The sequence below is a fragment of the Lathyrus oleraceus genome, chromosome 4, assembly GCF_024323335.1.
Source record: "Lathyrus oleraceus cultivar Zhongwan6 chromosome 4, CAAS_Psat_ZW6_1.0, whole genome shotgun sequence".
Taxonomy (NCBI): Eukaryota; Viridiplantae; Streptophyta; class Magnoliopsida; order Fabales; family Fabaceae; genus Lathyrus; species Lathyrus oleraceus.
This window is the reverse complement of record NC_066582.1, coordinates 338,982,458-338,996,692: the sequence shown is the minus strand read 5'-3', so window position 1 is coordinate 338,996,692 and position 14,235 is coordinate 338,982,458. Positions and strand designations below refer to the sequence as shown.

Sequence of the window (14,235 nt, the reverse complement as noted above, 5' to 3'; positions counted from 1 at the left end):
TTCTGATTCGTTTGACGTCCGTTAGTATTTGCCGATGTTACCCAAGTTGTAATGGTTAGGTCTTTTGGGATTTGATTTTTTTTATTTGTTTCCAATGGTCTGTTCGAAAGCACCCCAAAAGTAACATTTATGCGGCTTAATCTATTATCCGGAGGTGATAACAGAAGGGTTCTAAATTGTTTGTGACTTCTTTAAGAGCATTATCCTATTCAATCACGTCGTCGGGTATGCGATCAAAGATCATTCCAAACCTATGGATTTCACTTTGAGCTAACTTTGCTTCCTTTTCTGAGCAGGATATAATGTTCGCCTATGTTGTGATATACTAGTACCTCTTCAAAGTCTTCAATGCCACACCTAAACAGAACAGGTACCTGTGGTAAATGAATTGATCCTATTGCTTGAGAATTTTCATCTGCCGTTTCAGTTTCCACACAGACCTCTGAAGCGGTATCACTTTCTATCGATTTTAAGGTTTCTAATCATTTTGATGGATAACATGATTTGAATTCATCCTTGACTGTGCTTTATGATGTTCCTATATGTTTAACAATTGCTGGCGCACATAATTGAGTATCAAAAGTAGATCGCGGTGGTGCCAATGTTGTTGCATCAGAGCCAGAGTATCAACCTCTGATGGAGGCATTAATACCAAAACATGTATGAGCCTGAGACCCCTAATGAAGTTGAGTGTAGTTCATCAAATGTCCTCACAATAAAATTCTGAACCTCATGAGGTTCTTTTCCTTCCATGCCCAACTGGGCATCGATTTGAATTGTCGTGCCTTAAATGTTAATTGTATAGCATGCGTATGTAAAAAAATTGTGTATTTTGGATGGTTTATGGAAAGACAATTGTATGATAGTTGCATGGAATTTTGAAGTTTGTACCATATTCAAAATATTTAATGAATATTGTTGAATTTGAATGAGGAATAGAAGTGGATGAAGGATATAGATTGAATCAAAGGAATGTACATGATAAATGACCAGAAATCAAGAAATGTGGAACCATGGATGGATGGTTGACTTTGGTCAGTTTGTTGACCAGGAAGTCAACAGTTGACCAAAATCAATTGCGGATCATGAAAGTTCGCGTATATAAATAACACATGGTTTAATCGACATAAAGATTAATGAATTTTATTTAGAACCAAACTTGATATATGATTCTACTATCTTTGGTCCTATGGAACGTACGAATGCAACGAATCCTAGACGTACGGATGAATGAGGAACCGGAGGCCAACAATGCATAGGTGAACTACTAATGGACGGGCCTAAAATGGGTTAGGAATCTCAATAGGCTAAAGACCAAAAGACCAATACACTAACTGAAAGGATGAAGACAAACATGGACCAGGCTTCAGTAATCAAACTTCAAGGTCAGGTGACAACCAGGACCTCAAACCAAGACGTAGTCAACACAAACGAGTTCCATGCCACGAACCAACCTAGGGTGTTGATGGATCCTCGATCAAAAGTCAACCAAACAGTGCACTTGAACACCAATTATCCTTGGTTGGGGTTTCAAGACCTAGGATTTTTCACAAGTAAATCTCCAATAAACGGGTCCCAACTTAGGGGTTTGATAACCGAGGCAAAGCCCAATGAAAGATTTGTAGACTTCAATCATCATGTCATCAAGAAATATGGTTTGGACCTCTTGAGGATTGATTTGATGAAACCTTGTTAACTCTAAATCTCAGAAACGAGGCAATTAGGGTATCACATCCCTTACGCTTTGATGAATGGGCAAGCCATGCTTTTGCAGTTTGATCCGCCCATAAACCTTAACTTTACAAGTCGAGGATTTAGAATCCATAATGATCCACTAATGGGTGGATGATGTATGCGTGAGTTGTTAATGTATGCAACTGATCCCCAAGTCAAGTGGTTCGATGAAAATATGAAAAAATGGAGGGCAAATTTTGGGGTACAACACATACCATAAGGAATTTTAAAGCTGACATTAATCAAGTTTCATAATTATAAAAATAAAGCTAATTGCAGAATCACCACATTAATTCAACTGACATATTAACATTGATCTTTTTTTTCTAATTGAATTAACAACCAATTTGGATAGCAGATATTTCTAACATTTAACAGACTGTCCACCTTGTTAAGACTAACAAAAACCACTGGGAAAACCTCCTAATTGATCTAACAATACCAAAGTTTCTGCTACCAAAGCTTTAATTACACTATTAACCTATAACTAACAGAATAATTCTAAGAAAACGCATTGCAGAAAAAACTCACAACCTGCAGAATTCTGTTTAACATAACACAACACCACAAACCAAATTTAAAAGCAAATGCAAATCAAATTAATTTCCTTTCAACTTTAATTTCAATTTTCATTTAATAACTAACATAAAACTAACTAACAGTTTCTAACATATCAAAAACCTCTAACTGCTTTTTCATTTCAGAGCAATTTGAGGTGAATTTGAGATGCATTTAAGGTAAATTTCTAACAGAATTTGATGACCAAAGATATAAATATTTCGCATACCAATCTTCTGCAGGGATGTTCAATCTTCATTTCACCTTTGCTTTTCACTTCTTCAATCTTTTTTCTTCACTTTGAATCTGTTTCTCCATTTCACTCTCTCTGCAAAACCAATAGAAAAACGAATGAAAATCCGTCACAGATGCAGAGGAGTTTTTTTCCATCTTCATTATTCTTCATTTTGTTTCATTCTTCATTCACAATTCGCTCTTCATTGTTCTATACAAATCTCAGAACAAAAGAGAACACATCAAAATCTGAAGAATCCAAATTCTCGATTCAAATCAGAGTCCAACAGAAAAGAGAGGAGTAGACACAGAAGAACGACTTGGAATAAAAGAAAAGAAGTTTGTACATGTCGTCATCGCTGCAACGGTGAGTCTTGATTTTTCTTCAGTCCATATTCAGTTTCAATTTCGCACCTTTAACATTTGTTTGGGATCGAACGCTTGAACCGAATTGAGGCGGTACCATTGAGTTCTGAAAAAGGCGACACTAAAGCGCACAGATGCTTGTCAAAAACGCGATGCGACACAAGGAAGGTAGGCGTTATCGCATTCGTGATTCGAATCGTGAGCAACGAGTTATGGATTTTGAACATGATTCCATGGACGATGTCGATCAAGATCCACAAAAGCGAATCCTCGGGTCGATGCGGTAAAATCTGCGGTCGTGAGCCATTGTTGAAACATGGTGATATAAGGCACGCTCTCAGATGGTTGTTGGACATCTTGAATTTGAATTCAAGCCCAATTCCAAAGCGTGACTCATGAAGTACGGATTGGACATCTTGAATTTGACAGATGCTGAATTAGTCGATATCTTTATGAGCACACTCCAAGGGTTGTACTATGAGAAGATTGTTGGTAGCTCGTCGTCCAGCTTCGCTGACATAGTAACCATTGGAGAACGTATTGAGAATGGGCTGAAAATTGGAAAGATTGCTAGTGTTGATAGCCAAACAGTGGTCAAGAAATCTCATGGTTTTGTCAAGAAGAAAGAGGTTGAGGCAAGTGTTGTGATGGCAAATGTCTACCCTCAAGTCCAAGCACATATGGCTCATGTGCCATACTACCCTTATGCATACATTGCCTCTGCTCAATATCAGCAACCTGCATATTAGTCGTAGTATCAGCAGCCTCTCCAGGCTCCAGTTTCTCAGAATCAACAAGATAATATAAACCATAGTCAAGGTCAGTGTAAACGGTATAATAGAAAGCGTCCTCTTCGTGACCCGATCCATGTGTCATATGCTCAACTACTCCCTTACCTTATTCAACAAGGGGCAATCGCGCCAGAGGAGATTTTTCCTGCTACATTCATGTATCATGCAAAACACAATCTTAATGCTCTGTGTGCCTACCATGCCAGTCATATAGGATATTCTACCGAGGATTGTTGGCCTCTCCAATCAAGAGTACACGGGCTTATTAATCAGAAGGTTTTGTCATTCTCTGAAGCAGGACCTAATGCCATAACCAACCCGTTGCCAGACCACTATGAACAAATTGTGAATGCAGTTAGTGGCGAAGATTTCTCATACTCAGTTGCTTCTTCAGAGGAGTATCAAGGCTAGCAATATCATATTGAGTCAATCACGTCTCATTTGTAATTTTCTCTTGTTTGTTATATGTTGTTCATTTGTAAATCTTGTCTGGTTTTCAGATGCTAATAATAATGAAATAAACGTGCATGTTTTGCTTAAATCCATCAGTGTTCACTCATATTTTATTTATCAGTATTACATTGTATGTCAAAATAAAATCAAAAGAGAATGATGCAATCAAAAAGCGCAAGATCATTGCCTATATGCTTTTGAATAAGACCGTGCTGATGATGTAAGGCATTGTTCAAATCTCTAAACACCAGAGATATAAGGAAGTTAATCCTTATCAGCCCATTTGGGCCTTGAAGTAAGAATTGCTTTCTTTAACACATAAAACCCTCATGTTTAACCAGGGGCAGGGTAGTCTTCAATTAGTTTGAACTTGCAGTCAAATTTCAAGAGGAGAATATCTCATCAAGTGTTCAGTCATATCATATCCCTCTCAAGAGGATGGAATCATAAGATGGTTATCCCCTACCCACAAAAGGAGTGAGATAGCCATAACCCGTGCAATAAATCAAGAAAGCAGTGTCACAGGATTTGCTTCAAAAGAAAAGATGAAGCAAAAAATATCAAAAGCAAATGAAAAGCCCCCTAAGTCAAAAGTTTGAAAACAAGATTGACTTAGGCAAAAGTTAGGGTATCATAGTGGGTTGCAGACCCAAAAGACCAGGCCAGACAATAATAAGGGTAAACAAAACAAAAGAATCAGAGGATCAATACTAAATCCTCGGCAAGAGCAAATCTATGTGACTGCGAATAAAAGCAGAAGGTCATTGGGTTCCATAACCATCATTGATATTACTTCAAACCCTTTTCTAAAAGATGAACGCACATTTTAAGCCAACTGAACGTAGGACTGGAGAACATCACGGAGAACGGGTGGGTTAGAATAGGTTTTGAGCCTTATATCATTTCTTTCTAAAACTGTGAACCAGGCCATGTTACAACCCTTAAAAGACCTAATTGAAGCAGAGTTTATTTCAAAAGCATACTATGGCTAGATCATGTTAAGCTGACTCCTAAAATTTGCTTGTCATCTGTATTGATACTGATATGGCATTCTAATGAGTGATTCGTTCACTAGATGTCATCATCTTAGTGAACACACTTGAGTTTCAAAACTTGCATGAGCATGACATTACTATAATCATTTTTAAAATGGGCATTTTACATACGAACAGTAATTTGACATCAAGGAAGCTTACAATGGGAAAGTTGATCAAATTCCTGATATCCCATAGCTCAGATCTCTTCAAGAGACAGTCAATCTGGGGTAACCACGTCGAGATTCTGCAAATCTCTATGAATCATCCAGATAGGGGAAAAGTTTACTTCGAAGTTCATATGGGGGTAGTCCATATCAAGAGCATGAGAAGTGAATCATTCCCAAGATGGTTAATCAAGGGAATACAGTTTCAAGACACTGGGGCAAGCCAGTTTTAGATCTGCAGCTTATGATACCACTTCATAATTAGTAAATAGGGAAGTTGGTGCAGATATTCATAAGATTGGGGCAGAGGCAGGCTACATAGGTACAAACTCTCTCCATATTTCATGCATAATCCAGAGGTATGACAACAGTTGTTTAGCTTGAAGTGGGTGTCGGCGAATCATGTCTGGATGATCCCATATCCTAGCCCAAAATACCACCTCCCTCTATATGAGCATTTGGCTTAACCATCGCATAAATCATCATCATGTATAAATCATGCCGCTTCACTCATGCCTATAATGCATCTAGCATAGCATGAAGATGTATATACAAATCAAAGGAATCAAAGCCCAGTATCCTAATGGCATCCTCTAAAATCCTAAACTTGTCTGGTACCTTTTAAAACCAATTGGTTTTTGTAGCGGGGTATTCGTTACCAATAGAGATATTGACTAAATCCAAGGTAAATCATACAAGTCGAGTCGCCACCGCACTTCTATTTATCCAAAGGAATGGTTAGAAAGCGAACAAAAACCTAAAAGTTTTAACAAAAACTAGTAAAAGAGAAATAGAGATCTGGGTAAGGGGGTTGGTTATGTAATGGGAAGGTGTTAGGCACCCAAAACATCCTAGGTACTCCTAGGGAGCCCTTTCCATACTTGTTGCAAGGTTGTTGTTTTTGTGAAAATTTTGTTTGTGCAAACATGATTGGAGAGATGAGAGGAGAATATACAAGTCTATTTACATTTTTGTGTTTGGATGGATAAATCCATTTGTAAGACCCCAATTTTGTCCCTAAGATCCCTCATGGCATCATAACATTGCATTTGCATAGCCTCAAGGATCATTAGCATCTTGGTTCCCTTTGCCTTTGGGTGGGACCTTCTGTGAGTTGGTTTGAGATCACCAAGCATGCTTGAATTGTATATCATTGCTTTTCTCATTTTGTTTACTAACCAAAAGCACAAAAAGCATGTCACTAACATTTTTGTTTGTAGCTTGAGCAATCACAAGGTCCAAAGCTTCTAGGAGATCATTGGTACAAAGACATGGTCAAGAGGAGATGATAGAAAGCATGGTAATGGTTCCCAAAGCTCTCATCCATCAAATATGCCTCCCTAGACTTCAATTCATCATTTTGATCAAAGCAAGTCAAAGGGCTTGAGGTTTTGTTCTTCAAGGAAATCCTAATTCATCTGTGCATCACAATGCCTTGCTCATGAATCAACCTCAGCCCATGGTCAAATACAATCAAGGGAAGTTCTTTAATTCATCATATCATGCATATTTGAACTTATTTGAGTGTCCTCAATCATCAATTCATCAAGATATGAGTTGTGGACTTGAGAAGTTGATCAGCCAATTCATCTAACTATTTTGAAATGCACTAAGACCTAACGTTTTATGTGTTGGTCAAATGGAGATGGTTCCAAAAGCAGCAATGTTCTTAAGGACAATATGAACAACTTTCATGTTCATCAAAAATTGATTTGAAGCTTGGAAGGCCATCTTCCATTCCAATACATTATAGGTCATTTTGACTGAAACCCTAATTGTGGGTCAACTTCCCACGGACATAACTCATTCATATTTTATGATTTTAAGGTGGGATCAAATGCATTGGAAATCTTACGATGTCTACTTCAAATGTTATGTTGAACAAAATTTCAAAATCTCAAAGGAAATACATGTGATAATGCAAGACATTATAGGTCCTTTTTGACCAAATGCATTAAAAGTCAAAAAAGTCCAACTTCAAGTGCCCATAACTCTTTCATCAAAAATCCAAATGATGCAACATTTAAGTCCATTTTTATTTTCTTGAAAATATATACAACTTTTATGTTGGAGGTGTTTCCATTTGAGGCTTGCATCATCAAAATAGAGGGGCTTGAAAATTGGCCAAATTTAGAAACCTTGCCTTGACATATCATGCACCTTGCACTTTAAACTCAAATTTCACAAATTTCCACACTTCAAATGGATTTTTGCCAAACATAACAATTGTTCCTTACATCAAGACCTTTCTAACCATTACTCACATGATCATGTTTGAATTTTTTCATTGGGACTTTCGAAGAGATGAATGTTTAGGTACAAATGAGGAATTCACTTGAAATCTTGTTACATAAGCAATTGCCTTGCAAGTCACACGTCCAATTCCATTTGGCTGATGCTCATAATTCATTTGGCATTGTTTTTGGGCCTTGTGCATGATCATGCAAGCCCATGCAATGAAGCTCCACATGCCATGCACACGGATTGATCACAAGCTTCTTGCCACTTCCTCTATAAATAGAGACCTCATTCCATTCATTTCACACGCCTAATTCAACCTGAAATGCTGCAGAATTCTCTCCATAGCCATCACTAAAGAAGCAAATTGCATTTTCTTCAAAAAAATTCAGATCCAAAATTCAACTTCATCTGGTTGAATTCTTGGATCTTAAGCTTCTAAACCTTCATCATTCATCTCACTAGTCTTCTGTTTTAGCAAAGCAAGCAAGGCACCATGCTCAAATTACCAGAACTCAAGCTTACACTCCAACTGGTATTTTCTTCGAATCTCATCATCCATGGACCTATTTGCTTGGATCTAATGTTTTCTGAAGTCCTCACTTGAGAGGCAAGCTAGTGGTAGCTTCAATTTCGTTTTTCCTTGATCTGCACTTTCCATACCTGAATCTTCCACCTCAGATTTCTTAATTTATAGGAATCTTGAGCGTGATTCAAGGTTACAGGGGTGATGTACATCACCCCAGCTTCATTTTGGTATAAAGATCGTGTACTTTGGTTGCCTTTTGAATTTCTTAAATTTTGCCGGAAAATCCAAGCTCACCGGAGAAGACGGTGGCTCCGGTGGCTTCATCATCTCCAGATCCATTCCTGGTCGTGTGATTTATTTTCCAGATTCAATCAGGATCCTTGTTTGTTATGACTTTTATTTGTTTTCCATGTGAGTGCATTGACCGTGGATCACAATAGGCGCGCGCCTCTGGATCCTTGGATCTGCCAGCTCAATTAATGAGCTCAGATCCAAGGGCTCTCGTTTTTTGCATTTTCTATTTTCTGGTTTTAATTTCTTTAATTCCAATTATTTTCAAAAGTGAATATCTCTTTCATTTTTTATCCAAAAATTATGGGACCAAATGCATTATTTCCCAAATAATTTCTAGTTTCTATTTCTGATTTTTAAAAAAAATTATTTTGTCATTTGATATTTTTTGTGAATTTTTTCTTTTCTGGTTATTTTTAATTCATTTCAAATAGTTTTTGATATTCAAAAAATGCAAAAATATTTTCCTAACCTATTTGAATGATGATGGATCTATGAAAAATATTTTCATCAATTTTTTAATTGATTTGAGATATATTTGAGATTTTAGTTCAATTAGGTTATTTTTATTCATTTTTAATTGATTAAAAATAGTTTCTGACTTTTAAAAATGCTGAAATTTTTTGTCAAACTTTGTTTGACCTTGTTGAACTTAGGATAAATTACTTGGACCTTTCAAGGTTAATTTGAAGTAATTTTGAAGTTTGACCTTTCCATTTTATTTTTAATTCAAGTTTAATTAAATATTAAAAAATGCCAAAAATAGTTTATTCATTTCTTGACTCCCAATCTTCATCTCACTTCTGTTTTTGATTGTTTGACCTTGACTTTCAATGTTATTGGTCAACATATGAGGATTGGTACATTGTATTTCATTTAATGGACTTTAATTTTGCCATTTTCATTTCTCTTATCCATCTCCTTCTTCTTCTTCTTCGCTCTTTTGATCAATGAGTTAAAGGTTGATAAGTTAGCATTGGTTAGGGAGATTTAATCTTCCTTGATTCAAATCTAATTCATCTTGATCAATTGATCAAGTGAATGGCTTTTCATTAAGGATAGGTTGTTTTCTAAATCATGCAAAAGGCTTAAACCAATACAAGATCAATTCTCATTTTCTTTTTTTTTGGCATGGCAAGTTTTTGGGACTTGGTTCACTAATCAAGACTCCTAACTTGTGTTTGTTGCCTACATTATTATTGACCGGCCTCAGATAGTTGTGACTTCTACATAAGTCCAATTACGATTGCTTAACATAGCGCTAAATTTGCCTTATGGCACACTAACTACTAACACTAACTATTGACAATTAACATCTACTTTATGCAATTTACTTTTATGCAATTTACTATTCTTGCACATATTATCCATTTGCTTTTCTCTTTGCTCACTTGAGCACATATTTATGTTAATGCCCTTTGCCTTTTGCTCACTTGAGCACATAATTGTGTATATATTATTGTGCTTGTGTTTTTGTTTTGATTGTTGTGGACCAAATGCAAAGAAATGGACTTAGTTTCTAGGACCTTCCCTATGCAAAAAAATGGAGAATTGGACTTAGATTCTAGGACATTCCTTATGCAAAATTGGAGTAAAAGGATCTTAATGATGAAGATGGGTTAGAAGAACCAAATCTCTAAACTCACTCTTGTCCATTCTTGTTTTATTTCATGGAACTTTTGATGTGTGTGCTATTGTGCTAGGAGTTTCCATTTGAGCTTCATTGGGGGACCATTGCCATGTTCATCCAAGTGGAAGATACAAAATACATTAAGGATCTTTTAAGAGACTTGTTTTGATTGCTTATGCTTTGTGTTTGCTTATTCCAAAGGATGGGAGCTACTTGGATCATCAATATGATCTCAAGAGAGGGACTCCATTGTGGTTTTGATTCCCCATCCTTTCTCTTTTTATTTTACTTAGGACTTAGCCCTTCTTCTTCTTCTCTCCACTCTAACCCAAGCCAAAACTTTTGTGCAAACATTTAACATTTGTTTTCAACATTAGAAACCTAAGCCTTATGCTTTTGATTTTCAAACTTTCTTTTCACAATACATATTTTGAATTGAATCTTTAAGTCAACTTTGACTATTTTGTACATACTTTTAATTGGAAAATATAACCCATTCAAATTTCTTTTTGTGGTTCCAATGGCCACTTCTTAATCAAATTTTCCATAACCTTTAGCTATTAGGTTTGAGTTATCTTTGTGGTAGATGTAATACTCACCTATGTCCTTAGTGATGGACAATGAGTCTTCCATGCTTATTATAGGGTTAACCCCTCACTAGCATGTTGAAGCTATCCTCACATGGTGGATTTGTGGTTTGGTTGAGTTTTCTCCCGTTGATGATAAAAGACCTTAAGGCTTTTTGACCAATCAATTCACCAACTCATTTTGAGATTTTTATCCCGAACTACGAGGTTTTGATCCTAATCTTTTTTTTTAAGATGGTACGTAGGCAATGGGTTTATCCATCCAAACACAAAATGTAAATAACTTGTATATTCTCTTTTCATCTCTTCAATCATGTTTGCACAAACAAATTTTCACAAAACAAACCACCTTTGCAACAAGTATGAAAAGGGCTCCCTAGGAGTACCTATGATGTTTTGGGTGCCTAACACCTTCCCATTGCATAACCAACCCCCTTACCCAGATCTCTGTTCTCTTTTACTAGTTTTTGTTAAAACTATTAGGTTTTTGTTCGCTTTCTAACCATTCCTTTGGATAAATAAAAGTGCGGTGGCGACTCGACTTTGTATGATTTACCTTGGAGTTAATCAATATCTCTAATGGTAACGAATACCCCGCTACAGAAAAGTGGCGACTCTGCTGGGGACAATTTGCCTCGTGGGTTTTGCCAACTTTTCATGCTTGTTGTATTGTATTTGTTTTGTAACATATTTTTTTGCAATTTGGGATTACTGTATTGTATGTAATGATTGAATTGCTTGATATTAATTCCTTGTATGCTTGGTAATCTTTGTGAGATGAGTTCTATACCCGGACTCGAGTGCACTTAGGATAGGAGAATGGCGTAGTCTTGTTGACTTGTGTGGAGTTATTCCTTAGCAAGTTGACTTGCAAGTCCATTCACTTGGTGGAGGTTATGTTGGGATCAATAATGTCACACAAGTAAGTTGTGGTTAGGCATTACTCTTTCCAATATAGACCTTAGAAGCCAAGGACCTTAGTTTACCAAGCCCATCTTGGCCTATTCTTAGGATGTAGTGCGATAGTCGTTCAAGTGTAAGATTTGATACGATTGTTACGTGATACTACACTCATAAGAGTCTCTCTTGAGAATATTTTTGGAATACGAGTAGTCATTTCTCTGATAATATCCGAAAGATGGGATGATGACTATGGGAACCTCTTGTAGAACATGTTTGGCAGGTTTAAACCCTAGTACACTCCCTTTTGGGTGGTTCTTAACCTAACTCCATGCTCGTGACTTACAACAAACCCTTGATTCATGGTTGATCCATTCATGAATCCTTAATATCAATGGAACTTGGGTGTTGATAAGGTGTAAACCTTAATCCACCAAAATGGATGATTGATATTAAGGATAATATGATCCATCCCATGACCTTTGTTTGGTGTGCTTTGCATGATCCTTGATTGTGATTGTTGCATTCATGCATTCATGCACCCATTTGCATCCATATCATCAATAAATAAGAAAATTTTCAAGGAACTTAAGGGGTTTATTTGCAAAATTTTCAGACATGGAAAGACAAAGAAGGAATACAAAGAAGTACAGCTTCAGGCAACCAGATTTGAAAGAGTTAAGGAATCTGACATCCTATGTATTAGATCCTTTGGGTTTCAAGGCTCGTTTTGAGAAGCTTCTTCCTCTTCTGACTACTCAGGTGGATGAAGGGTTGATGAGTATATTGGTGCAGTTTTATGATCCCTTGTATCATTGCTTCATGTTTCCGGATTTCCAGCTTTTGCCTACGCTTGAGGAGTATGCTTATCTTGTGGGTATACCTATTCTAGGCCAGTTGTCGTTCAGTGGCTTGGAGAGTATTCCTACTTCTCAAGAGATAGCAGACATGTTGCACATAGATGAATCTCTGGTTGGCGCTCATATGACTACCAAAGGTGGAATTCAAGGTCTCCCTTCTGAGTTCCTCATTGCTCAAGCTACTATATATGGGAAGGCCATGAGTGAGGATTCCTTTGAAGCCATATTTGTACTTCTCATCTATGGATTGGTATTGTTCCCCAACATCGACAAGTTTGTCGATGTGAACGCTATTAGGATCTTTTCTACTCTTAATCCCATTCCGACTCTGTTGGGTGATACCTATTTCTCTTTGCATATGAGGAATGCAAAGGGTGGTGGTGCCATTGTGTGTTGTTTGCCTCTACTGTATAAGTGGTTTATTTCTCACTTACCGCAGATGGTCGCCTTCAAGGAAAACAAAGGATGTCTACGGTGGTCCACGAGACTGTTGGAGAATTGTCATCCAAGGCGCAGCGGAATTTAAAAATTTCTCCATTTAGTGATCCTTACGAATGGGCATGATCAGTGATAGAATCGTTACCTCTTGTGGCGATTCAAACCTTTGGTGCAGATCTCTGATAATGATCAAAACCTTTGATACAGATCCATGGGGCGATCACGAACGTTGAACGATGACAACATCTCTACTCAGTCCACACGAACGGATTCCTTCAATCGCAGTGCTAGCTGTTATGAATGAAGGCTTTGAGTGAGAGAAAGAGGGAAACAAAATTCCAAGTCTCTACTTGAATTTCTGTCTGAGTGTATTGGAGTGACAATGCTTCTACCCAAGGGGTTCTATTTATAGAACCACTTGTGTGGGCTTCAAGCTAAAAAGCCCACTTAAGTGTATTTTGGCCCATATCTTATAATATACCCAAAATCACTTAAGTATTTGGTACCTTACCATATTTCGTCTCCCACTTAAGTGCACCGTACCTTACGGTGTTCCTTAGTTACTCTATCTCTCATCAATCCGTCCTTTGTGTGTGACCCTATAGGTTTTCGCGACGTTGGCAATTATATTAAATCACGCATTTAACATAATAAACAGTGAGCGGTATCTAGTAACACATCACTGCTACCCAAGTCACGAAAATGTCATGTGATCTGACAAAACCTCCTGTGATAATAATTATGTGTATAATTACCACTTTGCCCTTATGTCTATATTGAACACAAGGTATAGACCGTGTCACTCTTGTCCAGTTCAATATTGGGCCCATAGACATTTATCCTGTTACGCAGGATTGGCAAATTCCATCTAGGACACTCATGTCCCTCAGCATGCTTTGTGGAGTACCTATCAACTGTCTTTATGGTTATCCAGTTACGGACAACGTTGGATCAGCAACAAAGCACTCGACTCTACATCTAGGATCCATAGTGGTTTCAGGTCGAAGAGTGGTATACACTATTATCACCATGAGAATAACTTATGACACTTTGCATAACTTTCTATATAGTATTCTCATAGCGGGTCAATCCGGTATAAATATTACTCCTAATATTCATACCTATGTTTAAGACTTGATAACTCTTTATCCATGATCCATGAGATGTGATCATCAGTCTACAAACATAATAGTCTTAATGCTTTAATGTTATCCCACTTCACATTAAAGCTTGACTACGGATACTTTAAGAACAGTGCCCTTATGTTTAATGTGTTCTCATGATTAAGTCACACTTAATACATTAAACGGACTATCTATTCTAGGGTCTTTATTAATCAACCATAATAAAGAAAATTCCTTTTATTATTAATAAATAATTCGATACAAGTACCAAAAGTATTGGCCTCTAGGGCTTACACCAACA

The 14,235-nt window shown here is 37.0% G+C and overlaps 1 long non-coding RNA gene across 1 annotated transcript; it reads right to left on the bottom strand.

Annotated features, from left to right (window-relative positions):
• Positions 1–2,310: 2,310 nt before the first annotated feature.
• Positions 2,311–3,910, bottom strand: LOC127075380 (uncharacterized). Its single transcript, XR_007786418.1, has 2 exons — positions 2,874–3,910; positions 2,311–2,737 (listed from the first exon to the last, which is right to left on the bottom strand). It is a non-coding gene; the product is annotated as an uncharacterized LOC127075380 (long non-coding RNA).
• Positions 3,911–14,235: the final 10,325 nt, after the last annotated feature.